Below are 18,650 nucleotides of genomic sequence, written 5' to 3' on the forward strand. Positions count from 1 at the left end.
TCAATCTCTTTATTTTTTTTTTGTCTTTCTTTTTTTTTTTTTATTCTTTTAGCATTCTGTACACTGATACAAAGGTAAAAGAAAATGACCAAAACATATACGTGAAAGACTACTTCACAATTAAATCCACAATTTTATACATTTATCTTATTCATAAGTCAATGAAAATTGCCAATTATTATAAAAACAGGACAAATTATATCATGAAAGAACCAAAAAATAGAAAAAATTTTCATAAAAAATATATCCAACTATGAAAAGTATTGCTCTCTTGGTGTCTTCACATCCTTCTCTTCTGTGTGTAACACATTGTTTCCTCGGATAAATGCATCGCCATACTTATTCTTCAGTTGTCCATTTACATATTCTTCTGTCTGCTCCAGGGCTATATTCATGTAGCCATCCAGGCAAGCCAGGACCCCTCGATAATCCACTCCAGAATTTAATTTTACCACAACTGGCCGTCCAATGATTTGCTTTAGGAAGTCACTAGGGGTTTGCTTCCGAAGACTCATTTTAATAATCTTGGGAGGCAGGAAACCTGAGTTCTAATCCCAGCTCTGCTATTTAATTAGCGGTGTGACTTGGGTAACTTATCATTTCACCTCTCATGGCCCCAGGTTCCTCATCTCGAGGCCGGGATCCAGAACCTCACTCCAGGCGCCCCACAAGCCCGGCCTCCGCGGACCGAGGTCAGTCTCTCTAAAGAGCGAAAACGCAGGCCGGGGCTTGCTGCAGTTGTGGGTGTCCAGGCTGTCCAGGGTGTCCAGGGTGTCCAGGCTGTCCAGGGTGTCCAGGGTCCGGCTGCCCAACCCGCAGGTGCCTGAGCGCTCCAGTGCGACCCTCCTGCTTCCTGGGGGAGCCCGTGACCCCAGGGGGAGGGGGTCTCTGTGGGTGGCACGTGGAACAGCAGGGGCGAAAGGGCCACCTGGAAAAGGCCAGCATTTAAACTGGACGTTCGGATTTGTGCGGTGGGATCGTTTTCTTCACTCACCAACCTTTTCTCTCCGTCCCTTCCTGAGCTCTTTTCTCACTGAAGAGAATCTCTCCCGTTTGGGCGGGGAAAGGCCATTCATCCCAATTCTTTGCCCGCGTCTTCAGCCACCTTCCTGCAGCGGCCGCACATCCGACGTGTGCAGCTGCGCGTGGCGCGCGGTTGGGGCTTCTGTGCACTGGGGATTGTCCCCTCGCTTTCTAGCCGGCGCGTTCCCTCCTGCACTGGTTTCCGCCCTCGCCACGGCAGGTGGGCAGCGCTGGGATTCCGGCCCGAGCTCCCCAGTCTCGCCTTCGAGCTGTGAATTTCCAGACCTCGAAGACGCTTGCTCAGTTTGGAAACGTTTTCTCTGCCTCGTGAGCTCTTCATTCGATTTACTTCATGCCGTTTTCCGGGTATTTCTTTGTTTTCTCCTTCCTGCCTTTTAAAGGACACGTGTGAGTGGCCGCCTCCCTCGCTCTCTCTGCTTCTGGGCTGGCTCCTCCGTGTGGTCTTTAAAGAGACCGGGCAGACGCACAGGCGTCACCGCGGCCCCAGCCAGAGGTTTTAACTGGCATTCGAGTGTTCCGACAAATCCTTTTTGTCCCTTTGGTTCCTGGACCCTTTGCTTTCTTGCAAGAGCAGTTCCAGAAATTCCCGAAAATGAGTGTTTCCGTTCCAGCCCTCCTGTATTTTCTTCTGAAATGATTGTACCTTATTCTGAGATGTTTTCAAGACGTTTTTTGCAGCAGTCACTTGGGACAGGAGAAGTTCTGATGTGTCCCCAAGTGCTGAGCCTGTCCTTGCAGATGAGCCACCCTCGCTTTGTGAGTGGCAAGATGAGGGGCTCGCCTTTCTGTCCCATTCAACAAGGTTGTGGGGGCCTCAAGTGACCACCTATTCAGATTTGTATCGTGCCGCCAGACACGGAGTTTGTACCTTCCGAAGACCAGCCTCCACCGTGTCTCTGATCCAGTTTTCTCCCTGGCTTTTCCAGAGACTGCAACCCAGACAGCATAACTTTTGGGCCAGCAATTTTCCCCTTCTTCTTTTTTTCTTTTCTTTTTTGAGACAGGGTCTTGCTCTGCTGCCCAGGCTGACGTACAGTGGCCCAATCATAGCTCACTACAACCTCAAACTCCTGGGCTCAAGCGGTCCTCCTGCCTCAGCCTCCCGAGTAGCTGGGACTACAGGCATGCGCCACCATGCCCGGCTAATTTTCCTATTTTTACTAGGGACCGGGCCTCGCTCTTGCTCAGGCTGATCTCAAACTCCTGAGCTCAAGTGATCCTCCCGCCCTGGCCTCCCAGAGTGCTAGGATTATAGGCGTGAGCCACCTCACCCAGCTCTCTTTCCTCCTTTAGGTATGTTGGCTCTTTACGGTAAAAGCCACCACAGCCCCACGTACCAGGATCTTCTGGGGAGCCCGAGGAGAGACTTGGGGCTTGTCTCGAGTCTTCAGTCGCCGCCAGCAGGGTTCGGGGCCAGCTGGGAGGATGTTTCTGTGGCTGTCAGTGGGCCGTCCGTGACTCTGTCTCTGATCGACAGGATCCGGGGACCACAGCTGACCACGTGTACGCCTGTGGAGTGTCCCATGTCTAAAGTGCCAGCAGCCGGGACAGACCATAGTTCGGCTCAGACAGGGGAGGCCAGCCAGGTCCTAATAAACAGTGCGCCCTAACTGGACTCTGCTCGCGGCACAGGCGGGCAGTGCGGTTACGACCTGCACGTGCACTTGGGGAGGTGGTTCTTTCTAGAACCCACCTGGCCCTGCAGCAAACCTGGAGGGTCAAAGCCAAGTCATGCCATACCCCTGCTCTGCCCAGAGTGTGGAGGCCCACCCCTGGGGAGGCTCGTTCTCCCGATTCCCAGGATCCCTCTGCTGCAGGGAAGCCTGGTCCTGTCTACGAAGGTCCAGGAACTGCCCTCCTCAGAGCCCCCTCTGTCCCGGGCTTGGTCAGCGCTGGTGGGGGGGTCACGGGACCCACAGTTCTCCCCAAAGGTACTAAGAGAGCTGGATTGTAATTGTAGGAACTCAGGAGAAACCAGTCACAGCTGTCAGGGTCTCACCAGTTCCTGGAGGGTCTGTGGAGCCAGCCAGCCCCTGTGCACCCCAGGCATTCCTGGATGGCATTGACTCTTCTCTTGGTGGGGGGACTCAGTGCCCCAGCTCCTTCCCAGATGTGGCCCTGCCACCCCCAGCTCACGCCCCCCCCCCAGGCTGCCTGCTCCCATCCACAGGGGGGAGCGGTCGGTCCTTCTTTGGGCTGACTTTGCCACCTCTCCCCTCCCCAAGCCTCACCTCAGTCCCCTCATGTCTCTCCCGTGTCCTCAGTCTCGGGGCCTCTGTGCCCATCGCCCCGGACTCTGCGTGAGCGGCCCGTGGAGGGATTTAAGCAGCGAAAGGAAACGGTGTGACCCGAGTGCTGTCTGGGGAGGAGTCGGGAGGGAGGCCGGGAGAGAGGCTGCAGAAAGTGGAGGCAGGAGAGGCAGTTTGGAGACCGTGGAGTGGGCTGTCGAGGCCTGAGCGGACGGCGGGGGCACAGCTAGCGAGGCCAAGTAGAGCCTGACTACGGGGACCCAGGTAAGCCTGGCACACAGGTGTCACCCAACAAAGGCGTCGTGACCGTTCATTTTCAGGGTCGTGTTTCCTGACCGTGTGCTGACTGGTCCCATCCCCACTGTCCCAGCCTCTCCAGCCAGCTCTCCAGAAAAGCCCCTGCCACCTTTGGGATGCATTTCTTCCTGGCGTCCTGTCCCCTGAAAGGCCCCAGGAGGAGGGCGTGAGGACATGCGGGGGTGCGGGGCGTTCCTGGGCCAGGCCCACATCTGTGGACTCAGCTGGGCCTCAGCTTCCTCATCTGTAAAATAACTGGGCTGGTGGCAAGATGATAGTTCTGATACTTTGTAAGTCCGTCAGGTGCAGTTTTTACTTAAATAGATTGTACATTAACTTGCTGCAAAATTCAAAAAATGCAAAAGAGTAGACTATAAAAAAATGAATTTTTCTTTCCTCATCTCCCATCCAGTTTGCCTCCCTAAAGCCAACTGGTTAACTGTTTTCTTGGCTGTCCTTCCAGAGCAGTTCCTTGCATACGTAACACACATACATGTAACCTTAAACGTGGTAAATACCGTAACACCAGTTCGCACCTTGCTGTTTCACTCACCTGCGTGTGACAGAGGGCATCTGTATCAGCCTATAAAATACCTCTTCATTCTTTCCATGGCTGCATAAAATCCTCCAGTGTGGCTGTTCCATAGTCTCTCTGACCAGTCTGCTATTGCTGGACAAGCAACTTGGCAATATTGGCCAAAATGTACCATGCATATTTGACTCTGACCCAGCCATCCACTTCTAGGAATTGATCCAGCAGGTATTGTCACTGGTACGACAAAATTATATACCAAGTTTATAATTTTCAGTAATATTTATTATGTAATTAAATACATGGTGAAGTCTTAAATATTTTAAGGCAACAGAAAAATATTTTATGAGAGATGAGAAACAGAATAGCACAGTGTTTAAGAAGGAAGCTTCCAAAATAATCTAGATTTGAACACCAGCTTTAAGACCTCCTGGGGTAAGCTACTTTCCCTCTGTGAGCCTCAGTCTGTTCATCTGTGGAATGGACACAGTCGCCATGCCCACCTCATAGGGTCATAGTGGGGGTTAAAATATTAAGCACTCAATGATTGGTAGCTGCTATTATTATTATGCTTCGTTATCGTTATAACGACTATCATTATTGTTACTCTACTTTTATCTTTGTTTTGGATAAAGGATACCTGGTGGGTTCTCTGATATGGCAGAGAGCCAAAATCCTGAAAGGAGGAACGCACCCTTCCACAACATCCTGGGGCGTTAGAAATCCTCACCTTTTCCTCTAAAAATACGAACATGTATAATGCGTCACATGTTCACAGCCTCTGGTTTTTGAGCTGCCCCGTCTATGTCCTCCGAGTTTCCTAAGAGGTCAAACGACCTCCAGATTTCATTTAAGTTTTCTATTATTGTCCTCTGAAAGGGACAATGGAGCTCTTGTTTGAACAGCTTTGGTGAGCCCACAGGAAAAATTGGTCATTATAGGGAACACAAAAGATTCGCTTTCCATACATTAGTTTGTCAATTGCTTTCTTAATGCAAAGTTGGGTAGGAGAGTGTAACAGTGAGAGAAGAAAAAAAAAACAAGATTATTTTGTGTCCACAGCTAGATGTCAATATTTGACAGGAATAAATGGAATTTCATATCACATCTTCGCAAACATAAAGATTGTGCAAGTAAGAAATCCCAAGTTTTCCGTTCTCCCTTTCCACTGGCCTTTACCCATCACTGTGCCGTGTTATGTTTGTTCGGTCAACAGAGAGAGAATTGAGGGAGAAATACAAAGAATTGATTTTGGTGAAATTCTACTCTTCTCCCCTCAAAATAAAACATTCACAACAAAATGAGAAATCACGTGGATTAAATCTGGAAAGCCCAGGTAAAAAGCCCCAGTGCTGTGGAAGTAGTTTGTTTTCTAATAGGCTTAAGTATATAGTTTTTGGTTTTATCAGCTTTTATATCAAAAAGAATTATGCATGAAAAGTTGTGGTTTTATATTTCTATTTAAAAAATAGACAGGAAAAAAATGCTGACAGATGCCTTATCTCTTCGGGAGAATAATTGTTCAAATTAATCCACTTTAGTGGCTGAAATTCTATAAAAGGGAAAAATGTTTCATTGGGACTTTATCTTAACAATGAAAATGAAAGCTACATATATAAGTTTGTTTTATGTTGTTCTTAACCAAATGCGGGTTATAATGACAGCTATGCATTAATTCTGAGGATGTCTTTTAAGAATGAATAAAGTGTTGTTTGTTCTTTTGTTTGGGGGATTAGCTAATTTCCTGAACAAAATTGTACGCCAGTATGGTAGGATACTCTCCACTTTATATTTAACTTTGTGCTGGATCATAAACTCAGTTTTGAAAACAATATTTTTAAAAATACTGTCTTAAGTTTTCCTGAGGGAATCTTGTAATCTTTTCACATTGAAACTTTCTTTCTTTCTGTTTTTTTGTTTTAACTATATAATGGGAAATTTCAAATACATACAAAAGTAGACAGACAAGTATATGGGTCCCATGCACACCTCACTCACTTCAACAATGACCAACTCATTCCAATCTTACTCAGCTCTCTGCGACCCAATTTCCACCCTATTCCCATATTACTTGAAAAAAAAAAAAAACCAGACATTATATCATTTTCTCTGTACACATTTCAGTGTATGTCTCTAAAAGAAAATAACTGTTTCTTTTTCTTTGTTTGGAGACAGGGTCTCACTCTGTTGCCCAGGCTGGAGTGTAGTGACACAGTCATAGCTCACTGTAGCCTCAAACTCCTGGGCTCAAGAGATCCTCCTGCCTTAGAGAGTGGCTGGGACTATAGTTATACCATGCCTGGCTGATTTTTAAATTTTCTGTAGAGACAGTGTCTCACTATTACCCAAGCTGGTCTCAAACTCCTGGCCTCCAGCGATCCTCCTGCCTCAGCCTCCCAAAGTGCTAAGATTACAGGCATGAGCCCCTATGCCCAGCCTTTTTTTTTTTTAACTCATGTAGGCATTTGTCATTATAAATTTCCTCTTAGAACTGCTTTTGTTGCATGCCATAAATTTTGGTATGTTGCGTTTCCGTTTTCATTTGTCTTAAGATTTTTTTTTAGTTCTTTTTTGATTTCTTCTTTGATCCATTGGTTGTTCAGGAGTGTGTTGTTTAATTTTCACGTATTTGTGAATTTTCTAGTCTTCCTCCTGTTAATTGATTTCCAATTTCATACCATTGTGGTTGGTAAAGATACTTGATATTATTTCACTCTTCTTAAATTTGTTAAGACTTGTTTTGTGGCCTCACCTATGATTTATCCTGAACAATGTTCTGTGTATACCTGAGAAGAATGTGCATTCTGCTGCCACTGGTGGAACGCTTTGTTATGTCTGTTAGATCCATTTGGTCTAAAGTGTAATTCAAGCTTAATGTTTGCTTATTGATTTTGTTGTCTGAGTGAACTATCCATTATTGAAAATGGAATATTGAGGTCCCCTATTGTTATTGTATTGCTGTCCATGTCTCCCTTCAGATCTGTTAATTCTTGCTTTATATATGTAGGTGCTCCAGTGTTGGGTGCATATATATTTACAGTTTTTATATCTGCTTAATGAATTGACCTCTTTATTATTATATGATGACCTCTTTCTTTCTTGTGAAAGTTTTTACTCAAAGTCTATTTTCTTTGATATAAGTATAGCTACCCCTGCTCTCTTTTGGTTTCCTTTTCCATGGAATGTCTTTTCTCATACCCTCAATTTCATCGTGTATATATATTTAAAGCTGTAGTGAGTCTCTTGCAGGAAACATATGGTTGAATCTTATTTTTTTTCATCTAGTCACTCTATGTCTTTTGACTCGAGAATTTAAACTGTTTACATTTAAAGTAATTATTAATAAGTAAGAACTTATTGATCACCATTGTTTTCTCCTGTTTGTAGTTCCATTTTTCTTTCCTTCCTCTTTTGCTGTCTTATTTTGTGATCTGATAATTTTCTGTAGTGGTATCTTTCATTGCCTCTCTCCTTCTGTTTTGTGAATCTTCTATGGGTTTTGCTTTACCATGAGTCTTACGTAACACAATGGAGAATTATAAAAGCCTATTTTAAGCAGATAACTTTATTTTTTAATTTTTATTTGTTTTATTCATTTATTTATTTAGAGGCAGAGTCTCACTCTGTTGCCCAGACTAGAGTGCTGTGGCATTAGCCTAGCTCACAGCAATGTCAAACTCCTGGGCTTAAGCGATCCTCCTGCCTCAGCCTCCCAAGTAGCTGGGACTATAGCTACTCCTTCATTTCTAAGAAAAAACTTTGGTGGGTAAAGTGTTCTTGGTTGGCAGGATTTCTGTTTTTTCTTTCTTTCAGCATTTTGATTGTATCATCCCACTTTCTCCTGGCCTAAAGGATTTCTTCTGAGAAATTTGTTAATAATCTTATAAAGGGTCCCTTGTATATGACAATTCACTTTTTCTCTTGCTACTTTCAAATTCTCTGTCTTTAGTTTCAACAGTTTGATAATATTATATCTTAGTGAAGTCCTCTTTGTGCTGGACCTGTTTGGAGACTTTTGAGCTTCATGTGCCTAGATGTTCATATCTTTTCCCAGATTTTGGACATGTATAGCCATTATTTTTTAAAATAAGCTTTCAGGCCAGGCGTGGTGGCTCACACCTGTAATCCTAGCTCTCTGAGGCCAAGACGGGCGGATTGCTCAAGGTCAGGAGTTTGAAACCAGCCTGAGCAAGAGCGAGACCTCATCTCTACTATAAATAGAAATAAATTAATTGGCCAACTAATATATATACAAAAAATTAGCCGGGCATGGTGGCGTATGCCTGTAGTCCCAGCTACTCGGGAGGCTGAGGCAGGAGGATCACTTGAGCCCAGGAGTTTGAGGTTGCTGTGAGCTAGGCTGATGCCACGGCACTCACTCTAGCCTGGGCAACAAGTGAGACTCTGTCTCAAAAAAAAAAAAAATAAAAAAATAAGCTTTCAACTCCTTTCTCTTTTCTCCCTCTGCAACTCCCATTAAGCATATATTAGTTCTCTTGATGGTATCCCTTAAGTATTTAAGAAAGCTTAAATCCCAGAAGCTTTCTTCATTTCATTTTTATTCTTTCTTCTCACTCTTCTAACTAGATAATTTCCAATGACTGGTTTTAGAATTCATAGATTTTTTTCTTCTGCTTGAGCAAGTCTGCTGTTGATTTTCTCTATTCCATTTTTCATTACATTCCTTATGTATTCTTTAGCTCCAGAATGCCTATTTACTTCTTTGTCTGTGATTTCTTTCTTTTTGTTGAACGTCTTTTTTTGTTCCTATTTCACAGAGTTATCTGTGTTCTCTTGTAGTTACTGAGCCTTCCCTAAGACAATTATTTTGAATTCTTTGTTAGACAATTTGTAAATCTCCATTTCTTTGGGGTTAGTTACTAGAGCTTTATTAGTTTATTTTGGCGGTGCCATTTTTACCTGATTCTTGATGATCTGGGTAGCCTTGTGTTGATATATGTGCCTTGGAAGGAGAAAACTTCTCTACCTGTCTTCACAGGCTGGTTTTGGCAAGTGAAGACCTGGTCTTTGAACTGATTAGATGGACTGCCTCCAAGACCATGGTCAAGCAGGGCTGGAGCTGGGTCATGTGGCTGTTGCTGGATGCCCAGATGCCAGGCCTGTTACTGGGGACACAGGCAGACATGGTTCCTGCCAGAACCTCAGATGGACAGGACTGCCTCTGGGACCATTATAAAGCAATGCTGGAGCTAGGTCACAGGGCCACTTTCAGGTCTGCAGTCAAGTTCACAGACAGTGGGCCTGCTATTCAGGGCATAGATAGATATGGCTCCCACTGGGTATCTGAGCAGGCTCCTGCAAGGTCCCTGGACAGGTCCTTGGGGAGGGGGAGGACTTCCTCTGAACTGTGTTAAATTAGGGCTGGAGCCAGATCACAGGGCTCCCTCAGGATCTGTAGTCAGAGCTAAGGTTGGCGGGCCAATAACAGGGGGCATGGATGGGCATGTCTCCTCGTAAGTGCCTGTGTGGGCAGAACTGACTCCAGACCAGTGGCAGAGCTTGGCTGGAGCCAAGTCACAGGGCCACTTCAGAACCCACAGTCAGGGACAGCAAGCCTGTTACCAGGGGCAGGGACAGGTATGGCTCCTCCCAACTCCCTTAGCTAATGGGGCTGGTTGCAAGACTATAGCTAAGTAGGGATAGAGCTGAGTCCAGCTGGAGACAGGGCTGCTTTTAGTCTGCAGCCAGGTTTACGTTTAGCAGACCTGCCACTGTGCCTCAGGCTTGCCTTCTCCAAGCAGCTCTTCTCAGTCTTGGGCTTTAGTGGGCTTTCACAACCTTATACCTGGATCCTGAAGCTCCCGCAAGGGCATTTTGCTCATGGATGGCTGCTAGATCTTTGTTTGCTCGTGAGGCGTAGGCTGGGGACCTCCTATTCCACCCTCTTGCTGGTACCACTCTTCAAGGAGCCATTCTGTATCATTTTAAGTGACCTCCATCTCTTAAGGTCACCTTTTTGTATTCATGGACATATTTCTATTGAAGTGAAAGGGGGTGAAGAAAAATATGCCACTGAATCACAAATGTTGGTTTTTCCCTCCACTTATTTAACTTGTTCACTTGACAAAAATAAAAAATCTAAACAAAAATGAAAAGAGGTATTTGATTCTTAATCACAAAAGAAACAAGCTTTGACAGGGAGTTTGACTTATACTGTTAAGAGATTTAGATACTAAAAGAAAATAATTGGTTCTAATTAAAGATGGATAATTATAATTACATTTATCCAACAGCTTTTTGCTGCTCCTATTGTTTCTAAAAGTTTTCCACCGTTTTTGATCCTAGATGATGGGGAGAGGAGAAAATGGAGTTGTGTCCTATTCTAGCAAAAACCTGCAAGTTTGTGAGTGACCAGGGTATGCTCCCAACCAATTTCAGAGCCCAAAGCCTTATGGTCAAGTCAGAACAGGCGCTCCTAAAATTGAAGTTCCTTAATACTCTTATCAAATGTCACTAATTTCCTAAGAAATTCTCATTTTAACTTCTATTTAAATCCAAAAACAAAGGGGGAAAGTGCAACTTTGTGTGTGTGTGTTATCAGTTTCCAAAATGCCGGAACACACTCAAACTCTCCAGGACGTCTTGCTCTCATTGATTGTTTGCAGTTACTACCGTCCCCTGGGTACGCCTCATACAAAGGGAATATCCGAGGCCCCATAAAGCTGGACAAGAAGTTTTCTGTGGGCTAGGCGCGGCAGCTCACGCCTGTAACCCTAGCACTCTGGGAGGCCGAGGCAGGCGGATTGCTCAAGGTCAGGAGTTCGAAACCAGCCTGAGCAAGAGCGAGACCCCGTCTCTACTATAAATAGAAAGAAATTAACTGGCCAACTAATATATAGAAAAAATTAGCCGGGCATGGTGGCACATGCCTATAGTCCCAGCTACTCGGGAGGCTGAGGCAGGAGGATCGCTTGTGCCCAGGAGTCTGAGGTTGCTGTGAGCTAGGCTGACGCCACAGCACTCACTCTAGCCTGGACAACAGAGTGAGACTCTGTCTCAAAAAAAAAAAAAAAAAAAAAAAGAAGTTTTCTCTGTATTGACTGTAGCTTTCCCATTGATTCTCTTTATAAAATCAGTTATGTTCCCTTAAAGAGAGTCAGATGATAAAATAAAATTTTTGAGAAATCATCGCTTTGGAGTCACACATACCTGGCTTAGAGCCCCACTGCTACTAATGGCGTGATGTTTACTGTGCCACTTCCCTGCCTCAACCTCAAGTCCTTTATCCAAAGGGGTAATGACTGAACTTATTGCCAACCGCTACTCCAGAATTGATATATAGAAAGCGCTTGGTGGCTGCAGGCTGCTTGAGGGAGAGGTAGGGAGTAGTAGGGGACTTGTTGTGAAACTGTGTTTCCATAATAAGCTCTCTCTTTATACTTAAATTGTAGGTATATTTGGGTGGCTTGTGGGAGGATCAAGTGGGGAAAGGCTGATAGAAATAGGCGGAAATGTTAGCTGGGCTTGATGGCTTATGCCTCTAATCCCAGCACTCTGGGAGGCCGAGGCAGGAGGATCGCTTGAGGTCAGGAGTTCAAGACCAGCCTCAGCAAGAGCGAGACCCTGACTCTACTTAAAAAAATGGAAAAAATTAGCCGGGCATGGTGGCACATGCCTGTAGTCCCAGCTACCCAGGAGGCTGAGACAGGAGGATCACTTGAGCCCAGGAGTTTGAGGTTGCTGTGAGCTAGGCTGACGCCACTGCACTCTAGCCCAGGCAACAGAGCGAGACTCTGTCTTCAAAAAAAAGAAAAAAGAAATAGGGGGAAATGTTGTGACCACCATATTAGCCACCACTCTTAGCCACCCCTTGACACCGTGACTGGTTTAGTGGCAATTAAATGAGATGATGTGTACAGATCAACCAGCACATGATGATAAACAGTAGCTATCATTATTTTTTATGGCACATTGCCTATTATATCGTATATACAAATTAAGAATGCCAGGTACAAATTTGTGTGGGCATGTGTATAAATTGTCTTAAAAATTTTACATGGTTCAAAATCAAAAAACATACAAGGTACATAAGAGAATGAAGTCTCCCTGCCACCTATGTCCCTAGAAGCACCAATCTCTGGTCTGTGCCTCCAGAGATATTTTATACATATACAATTTAATAGATATATGTTTTTTTGATATGCAAATAGTAGCATATAATTTCTGCACATATAAACAATATATCTTGAAGTTCATTTCATGTCAGCATATAAAGAGCCTTCTCATTCTTGCACAGATGATGATAAAAGCCAGTCCTCTATTGAGTGAGGTTGTTTCCAGTCTTTTGCTACTACAAATAATGCAGCATTGATGAACCCTTTTCACATAAAAGATTAGGTATTTGCACATATGTGAGATGTCTGCCCGGTAAATTCCTAAAAGCAGACTTACTGGTTTAATGGGCACGTATGTGCTTGTGAATGTAATAGGTTGACGTGAAAATGGCCGTTTCACCACATTCTTGCCCACACAGTAAGTTACCATACTTTTTGATTGTTTGACATCTAATGGGTGAAATACAGCGGAATCTCAGCATGGCTTATGTTGCATGTGTCTCACTGTGAGGAAGTACGCTCCAAGCCACTGGTGTTCCCTTTCCTGTGAACTACCATCCACGTCCTTTGTCAGGTTTTCCGTCAGACTCTCTGCCTCATTCTGATTGATTTATAGGAACTGTTTATATATTAGGGAAATCAGTACTTTGTTATATGAGTTGCAATTATTTTTCCCCGGTTTCTTTTGACTTTGCCTTATGATAGCTTTTGCCAGGCAAGTATTTTTATAGTTTCTGATTTATGTGTCTTAGTAAAGAAAAGACCTCTCCCGCTTCAAGATTATCTTTATATTCTCTAATAATTTCTTCTAGTGCTTTTATGATTTTGTTTTTTTATATCTGAATTTGATTTTTTAAAAATTTTTTTTTAAATCCTTGGATATGATTTGCAATGCAGCACTAATTTCATGTTTCTTCTAGACAGCCGTTACGTTATGCCAATACCATTTATTATATAATTCATCTTTCTTCCTACTGATTTGAAAGGCAATCTTTATCATATATGAAATTCCCAAATGCACATGGGTTTATCATATGTGATTTTTAAATTATCGTACAAATGAATACGGCCAAGCAGGAGAACGTGTGTGCGCTTTGATATTTGGCTCACAAATATAAAATTGCAGAAGGAAACAGTGACTACTTACCAAATCAGAACACACTGAAATAAAAAGTCTTCTATGTTAATTTTAGATGTGTGTGCTTACGTATATACACACATAGCCATACCACGCTCCATTGGATATGAGCCCGCCTTGGAAATCTCATTTCTCTTGCCAAGCTGCTACTGAGGAATAGGCATGTGAAGCTATGAAGGGAAGTGGCTGAGAGGGCGTCGGGGAAAGTTTTCCTCACACTTAAAAGCAGACAACAGGCAGCAGCTTTCCTTTTTGCCTGCGGCCGTGGCCCTCTCCCCGGGACTTCTAGAACCCTGCAGCCATCTTGGGGCCAGGAGAGGTGGCAGCCTGAGAAAACAAACTGGAATTGGGAGAGAGGGAAGAAGCAAAAACCTGGCGCCCCAATTAACTGACTAAATCACCACCCCTGGAGACATCCTAACACCAAACTCCTTGAGAGATGGTTAATCAATGACCTTATTGTTCAAGCCCTGCTGAGTTGGGTTTTCCGTTATTTGCAGCTGAAATGTCCTAACATTCCAGCTTCCCCAAGATACTGAAAAATTCAGAACTTTGTCTTCTCCTTTGCAGAGTTAAACTGACCCTACCCCTCTCTCTCTGAAGTCGCTGAGTGCGGAGTAGGGTCAGAGGCAACTTCATTAAACTCAGTAGTCAAATAAAATTATAAACACACAGGGTAGCAGCTGTCTCCTTCAACCCCAATATGTGTTACCATCACATGGCTTCTCAGAGAAAAAGCTATTTGTCTCCTTACAACAAATGGTAGTTCCCTCGTTCTAACATAATATCGTATTATTTTCTTCTTATTACTTTAGAGATGAATTGTTCAGAAAATAAGTTAGAAATCACTCCAAGTGCCTTGGAGCTGTTTTGCAGAGACAGGAAATTACTCTATGGAAGATTATAGAAAGTTAGAGCTAAAAGGAACCTTCAAGAGTCTCTGGAGTGCTGGTTTTCAACCTTGCTGTACTTTGGAGTCATCTGGAGAATTAAAAAAAAAATTCTACTAACGGCTGAATCCTACCCCCAGAGATTCTGATTTTATTGGCTCAGGGTGTGGTTTAAGCACCAGGATTTTTTTTTAAAGCTCCCCGGGTACATACCATTTTTTTTTTCATCATAGTTGGCCTCAAATTTTTATTTTGGAAAAATTTTAAATTATATGAATAGTAAAATGAACTGCATATCATCTTTACCTAGAATCACCGTTTATTGACACCTGGGCCACATTTGCTTTAAACAATTCACTTTTATTATATTTTAGTAACTATTTTGCCCATTTCTAATACATTTATGATAATATAAATGAATTGCTGTAAATAAAGTGAAACTCTTGCCTTACATGCTTTCCTCCTACCCCCAAAATTTCTTTTTTTTAACAGGTTACACACATTCATACCTTGCCCCATGTAAAAGGTATGAAAGTGTTCAGAGTCCTTTCTTCCCTGCCCCAGCCCTGCTGTTTCCCTCCCTGGAAGAAACCCAACCTTATCCATTTCCTGTGTGTCATCCTGGAGATATTTTACGTTCTCCTGCCTCCACTCTGGAGCTGAATTTGACCAGATTTCATGTGCTTCTCTAATGCAAGACTACCTGCTATCATTGTTGTCCTCCAAAGGCATCTACTTCTTTAAAAACCAATTTTAAATGAAAGAATTCTTCCCTGGTGGTTAAAAATTAATCAACTGCAGAAAGGCTAATAATGAAAAGCAAGACTGCCCCGCCCCACCCCCGGGCCCATTCCTCTGAGGAAACCACTTTTAACTCTTTCTGGTTGTAAATTTTTCTAGCTCTTACTCCCAAAATCTAAATATGATATTCACACTGCTTGTTGATTATCAACTATAGAATTTAATCTCTTGACTTTAGGGAAGTCATTTCCTCTCCTTCCTCTCTTCCTTCTGACAGATACATCATTATTTTTTAATTTGTTATTAAAGTGTCTTTTCTTTCTTTATTAAGGTTCTAAACAGATACAAGATAACTATTTCCTAGCCACCTAGGAGCTGAGGATGATTAGCACATTGGATGTTCAAATGTTTGGAATCTGCCAAAAGGGTTTGGAAAAACATTGCCTCCTCTTACACTTAAATACTTTGGATAAATATATTAAGTTTAGTTGAGCTATGGTACTAACAATACCAAATCTCAGCAGATTTCATTTCTTCTCTAGGGCTGGAGAGAAGACCGTCTGTGGTCATCAGTGCCTGTGGATTTATATCGTGGGCTTTCTTGTTCTTCTAGATCGGTAACCCTAGAGGTAAACAAGTCAGAGGAATTGCTATTATGGCCTTAAACCATACTTAAATTCATTTGTTCAACAAACACCAGGAAGAGTGAGGAGCTCATGATCCCAGGATAAGGGTTATTGTGGAGTGATGAAAATATTTCTGAATTAGGCACAGGTGATGGTTGCACAACATTGAGAATGTACTAAGTGCCACTAAATTGTTCATGATAAAATGGTTAATTTTATGCAATAAAAATTTCTCCTCAATTAAAAATAAACATGGGGGAGGGGGTGCATGGTCAGATAGGTTGGAAGAACTTTCTGTTGTGTACCCCCTCTTAGACCTGTTGAAGTGTCTGTTATACCAAGTATGTGAGAAGTCTTACAGCCAAGTTCCCCAACTGCCTCTGTCTAACCCAGGATTTTTAAGATAATCTCACCCTGAACTTCTTAGGACACCTGTTAACATTCTTCAGAAACCACTCTGGGAAATGCTTTTAAGAAAATTTGTTTATAAACATGGAAGAATGTTCATGATGATTTAGTGCACCAAGCAGTAACCAGCTGATTTGTGAAGTGTGATCAATTTTCATGAAAATATGCAAGTATATTTAGGCATATTTATACCAACAGTAGCTGTTTCGTATTACAATTGGATTTAATTTCTAAAATCTATTTTAAGATTTGTCTAGAAGAGTTGAGTGAAATTATTTTTTTTAAAAAAAGAATTCTCCATGCATATTAGTATTTATATTCCATTCATATTTTACTTTTGCCATGTCCTGCCCACTCAAGTTCCTGATTTCTCTCCTTGTCTTGTAAATTTATAAATTGGACTCTGTGTTCATTAACATAATGGAGAGGGTGAGATTTTATAATACAAACACAGCTTCAGACTCTGGTTCCTTAGGGAAGCAGGGACCTGCCTGTGGCGTAGTTTTCCATTCTGCGTGTGAGTGGCTTCAGCTCTTCTGGTGACGCGGTGCACGATTCACGAACAATTACACGATCCAGATAAAACCAGGAGCTGCATGCAGCCCGTGCCATGCACGGAGACACATTTGCAGAAGCACGGTAAAGCACCACAGCAAGTCTTACGTTTTCCCCTATCTGACAATGATTAAAGAGGGGTCAGTTTAAAGCAGGTAGCACTATCTACTGAAGTCTCCCTTCACTTTTCTCCCTGGCTCACTCGTGCCATGTATGAGTCCCCTCTCGCTGCTATAACGTAGCATGACAACGCAAGTTTCTCTCTGATGGTCCTGGAGGCCAGAAGTCCAAAATTAGTCTCCCAGGACTCAAGGCAAGGTTTCTGCAGGCCCGGTTCCTTCTGGAGTCTCTGATGGAAAACCATTTCCTCCGCCTGTTCTGGCTCCTGGGGTGGGGGGGCGGATTCCTTGCTCCTGAAACCGCCCTCCCATCACCCAGCCTCTTCTGTGGGTACATCTACCTCCTCCTTCCACCTGTTTGTCTCCTTCTCGCAAGACCTTTGAGATTGCCTTGGGGATAATCCAGGCTCATCTTCCCATCTCAAGATCTTTAAGCACATCTGCAGAGTCCATCTTGCCGGGTAATAACATATTCACCAGTTTCAGGGCTTAGCATGTAGACATTGTTGGAGACCATTATTGAGCCGACCACAGTCCCCACAATTTCTCTGGACCCTCCTGATCTACCAGGCCCTGTAAACTCCCTCCCCATCCCCATCCTCCCTCCCATACTTACCCACTGAGACCTCTGCTCTTGCCCATCTGTCTTCCTCATCCAGAAAACAGGGCTAGTAACAGCCCTGACCCTGGCGGGTTACTGCGAGACTTGGATTTAGAGCATTTAACGTCATGATCAGCAGCTGTCTGCCACTGGCCCTGGCTCCCGGCCCCATACTCTCCCTACTGCATCAGAATCCCATTAAATTGCAACCCCTAAACACTCGCTAGAGAAGAAGAAAATGCAGATGCTGTGGGCAGTATCTCAGTGCATCCACAGCCGTTTAACAGCATTGATTCTTGTGCTGATTCTTCTAGAGGTATTTTTGGCAATGGGAGGAAACCATAAAAAACAAGCATCTATTTTTCAAAAGCGACATAGGTGGTATTGATAACAATATTGCCTTTTCACTTGTTCAAGAGTCACCTAAAAAGGCACTGATCGTTTATATTAAATAGAATACATGACATAAGGACACGTGCATAAGGACTCCATTTTTGCAATAGCAAAAAAAAAAAAAAGAGAGAGAGAGAGAAACAACCTAAATATCTATCTGTAGGGGAATGGATACATTAAATGGGCATAGACATAGTAGAACACTGACACTAAATAGTGGCTAAAATTGATGAACTAGAGGAGCCAGCAAACTATAGTCGCACCTGTTGCCTGATTTGGCATAATCTATAAGCTAAAAATGGATTTTACATTTTTAAACGGTTACAAAAACACAAAAGAAGAAGAATATTCATGACATGTAAAAATTATATGAAGATAGAATTTCAGTGTCGATTTATAAAGTTTTATTGGAACATAGCCTTGTCCGTTCATTTATGTATTGTCTATGACTGCTTTTATACTACAGCATTAGGGTTCAGTAGAGTGGACAGAGACTATATGGCCCACAGAGCCCAAAATGTATTATTTTCATTCATGCTTTTGGAGAGAGGGGCTTGCTCTGTTGCCCAGGCTGGTGTGCACTGGTGCAATCATAGCTCACTGCAGCCTTGAACTCCCCCTGCCTCAGCCTCCCAAAACACTAGGATGACAGGTGTGAGCCACCACGCCCAGCCCAAAGCCCAAAACATTTACTTTCTGGTCCTGGGCAGAAAATGAGCTCTGAACAAGTGCTATATTGACCAACGTGAGTAAATTCCAGAAATATAATAGGCAATTTGGAAAGCAAGTTGAAGAAATATATGTGTAAGTTTTACCAACCATACAATACATATCATGTAATTAAAAAAACTACTATTGGGCGGGCGCGGTGGTTCACGCCTGTAATCCTAGCACTCTGGGAGGCCGAGGCAGGCGGATTGCTCAAGGTCAGGAGTTCGAAACCAGCCTGAGCAAGATTGAGACCCGTCTCTACTATAAATAG

The 18,650-nt window shown here is 43.3% G+C and overlaps 1 pseudogene; it reads right to left on the bottom strand.

Moving 5' to 3' along the window:
* Positions 1 to 251: 251 nt before the first annotated feature.
* LOC142861182 (U6 snRNA-associated Sm-like protein LSm6 pseudogene) lies at positions 252 to 666 on the bottom strand (annotated as a pseudogene).
* Between the last annotated feature and the right edge of the window lie 17,984 nt (positions 667 to 18,650).

Source organism: Microcebus murinus, chromosome 16, assembly GCF_040939455.1.
Source record: "Microcebus murinus isolate Inina chromosome 16, M.murinus_Inina_mat1.0, whole genome shotgun sequence".
In the NCBI taxonomy this organism is placed as follows: domain Eukaryota; kingdom Metazoa; phylum Chordata; class Mammalia; order Primates; family Cheirogaleidae; genus Microcebus; species Microcebus murinus.